The sequence below is a fragment of the Rattus norvegicus genome, chromosome 3 (genome assembly GCF_021556685.1).
Source record: "Rattus norvegicus strain SHRSP/BbbUtx chromosome 3, alternate assembly SHRSP_T2T, whole genome shotgun sequence".
In the NCBI taxonomy this organism is placed as follows: Eukaryota; Metazoa; Chordata; class Mammalia; order Rodentia; family Muridae; genus Rattus; species Rattus norvegicus.
In genome coordinates, this window is record NC_141536.1 from 139,370,093 (window position 1) to 139,373,527 (window position 3,435).

Below are 3,435 nucleotides of genomic sequence, written 5' to 3' on the forward strand. Positions count from 1 at the left end.
TTTGGTTCTTTGTTTCGGAGCTGGGGACCGAACCCAGGGCCTGTCTGTCATCCTTTACAGGAACCAGGAAAGTGGGTGTCCTGGTGAATTTTGTTTGTTTCCATAAAACCTCAAGAGGCTTCATCTAGTGATAAGCTGTAAGCTCAAGTGTGCTGATGACCTAAGGAACTGGCCCAGACCTTGGCATCAACAGGGTAGCAACACCCACAGGGAATGAGGAACTCTGGGAGCATTTCTGAAGGAAGCGTGCCTGCACCCAAGCTCTCCGCTGCCATGAAGGCTAACACTTTAGGAGTCCTCAACACACGGGGAGCAACATCAATACAGGGTTGGGTAAATGATGGGGCCAAACCCCTCCAAGTCAGTCACTGGGACACAGCACAGATGGAGCCTGGAGGAAGGGGCTGGGGTGGGATAGACAGGTTGTGTGGAGCCCTAGAAGGATGAAGGGCTGCAGGGAACTGAGAACTTGGGAAAGACAGCAACAGAGCTTGAGCTGCAAGATGCACAGGGGCAGAGCAGAGGGTCAACTCAGAATAGGCTGGCAGCCATGTCTCAGAGCCTTCATTCTGAGGAAACCGTGGCTCAATACCAAGGAAGCCCAGGGTGGACAGAGGGGCCACTCACTGAACTTCTTCTCCAGACTCTCTTCAAAGGAACTGCAAAGCAGAAAGATGCGGGCACCTGGAAGCAATGCAGCCTTGTTAACTAGCAGGAAAGCAAATCTGCATGCAATGTGCATGGCAATGTAACCGCTATAGCCCTAACTACGGAACAGTACAGTGATCTGCCCTGGTGCCCTTTAAATCCCCCTTTATTTTTGTCCTGACCCCCAGGCTAATTTAATTCAGGGACAATGATAGCAGCAATAACACAAGACACTGACTTCACTTGGCAATTTGTGGCACCAATAAAGCCAACTCTTTTTTTTTTGGTTCTTTGTTTCGGAGCTGGGGACCGAACCCAGGGCCTTGCGCTTCCTAGGCAAGCGCTCTACCACTGAGCTAAATCCCCAACCTCAAAAGCCAACTCTTGAGAAAGGCATTCGACCCCACACATAAACAAGCAGTCACAGGGCATATCCAGAGCCCTCAGGACACAGCTGTGTGATGTTCATGATAAAGCAGTAGAGGGGTCCCCTGTTCTGGTTTTGTTAATTGTCAATGAGAACACATCAAGGCCTCATCTACCTGCTTCCCCTTAGCCATCCGAAGCCCTGACAGAGCTCAACCCTGACGTCCTATAGCTTCCTCCAGCCATTCCACTGCCACACACTCCTCACCAGACACACCGCCAGGCCCACAACTGCAGCTTAGAATACGTGCTTCTGTTCAGCTTGGTGACCCCTGCAGGTGGCAAGTGAGCTACAATTACCACTCCATAACTCATCGCTCTCACCGCCCACGGAACACCTCACGCCACTGCTATTCAGGCCATCATATACCTCTAAGGAATCTTAAAAGAATTCTGCAGTGCCCAAGCCTGTGACCTGCAAACTGCGGCAGCCACTGCCTCAAAAGCCTCGAGGTGGCCATCTGCCTCCTGTTCGGCTTTACAGAACATGCCTCAATTATCACAGCAAGGACTCCAGCTCAGTCGTTCTGTCTGTGGCACTAAGCAGACACTAGCCCTTGAGCCTCAGGGCTCATCCATACATCCTCAGGTGCAAGCTGGGAATGGTACACACAGTTCTAGCTACTCAGGAGCTGAGGCAAAGGCCTGAGCCCAGGAGTCCAAGACCAGCCTCAAGGTAGCAAGACCATGTCTCAAAAAAATGGGTAAGGCAGTATGGAAAACTTTCAGAATTATGCATAACCACTCTATAAGGATATGTGTAGGTGCAATTTGTGTGTGTGTGTGTGTGTGTGTGTGTGTGTGTGTGTGTGTGTGTTACTTTATTGGGTTCTTATATCTACTACCCTTCCAACACTTATTTCACCCTAATCCCTTCCTTCCCTCCAATACTATGTAGGAAAGAAAGAAGGCTAAAGGTAGGAAAGGGGATACAGACTTCTTTATAGACTATTTCCTGATGATTAGAGGCATCGAGTCCAATCTTCATCGTCAGAATATCTCCAATTCCTCCTCATCTCTTTGTTCATGAACACTGACTAACTGCAGCAGCAGCACCCAGCTGCAGCCTCCTGGTATTTATACCCTCTGCAAGTTCCCAGAATTCCAAACGTAAACTATCTGCAGCTAGACAATAATCACAACCCTCCTAGTACAAGAGATGAATAATTGTCACCTGCTGTGAAGCAGCCTCTTATCCCACACCTGGAATAAAACAAAAACATAAGTGAGTTTTTAAAGAAACCAAAATTCTCACTACAGGTATGCTGACCATAAAAATGTCAAGCGGCACTCATTACACTCATTACACTGTCAAGCAAAACCAGACTCTTAATAGATTTAAACAATTGAGGCAAGTCATTAATGACTGGATTAATGCTATAAGAATATTAATAAGTCATCTTAGAAAACATTCACTTTAAGTTTACAAGAAAAGCCTGTCCCACATATGAAGACAACACCCTCTAGCACCTCACCATGACAAAATTACTAGAGAAACACGGGAAATCACATTTGGGAACTGAAAGCACAGCTGAGTCAAAAGAGTCCTTTGCCAAAAATGTTAAAAAAAAAAAACAAAAAAACCTAATAACTTCACCAGTGAGAATTTAGTCCTAAAGACAAAACGTTCTTCTCAAAAGAGAGAGAGAGAGAGAGAGAGAGAGAGGCAGGCAGACAGACAGACCGACCGACCTGCCAGCTAACTTAGAGGCCCAGGTCAGGCAGAGTTCTTATAGCTCACTTATAGCCCAGTTTTTCGTGCATACATGACGGATGAGTCATATCACTGCTATTAAAAGGACTTACGTGACTGCTCAATTTCTCTTCCCTATAAAGTTCCATAAACAGTACTGAGAGCTGTTTAGCTGATGAAACGAGACTTGCATTCCCTGATCTGAAGCCCATCTTACCATAAATCTACGGTTGCTCTATTTCTACAAAGCCAGTCCCAAGCGGGGGACACAGGATTAGGAAGGACAACTCAAACTCCAGCCACTTCTCCAACTGAGCATGAGAGCGTGAGGAGAGGAGGGCCAGCCAATGGTTTTCTCAGCTATTGACAATTTTTCAATTTTTATATCATTAATTCTTCACTACTGTTTCTGTCAAGTCATTTCAAATACTTCTAGAGACACAGTCTTTTCAGCATTCTCAAATTCAGGGAGGAAATAAACAGTGCGAGGAGCAGAAAATACCAACAGGAGAGAAAGCCAACGATAGACCTGGGATGAATCAAAGCAGGGAAGCCACTTGAGGACCCTCAGTATCCTGAGAGGTCCCCTAGCTTCACTTCTAAGCAAGTTAGATGGCTGTCTTGCCCTAAAATAATACCCTTACCAAAAAGAATAACCAGCAGAAAAG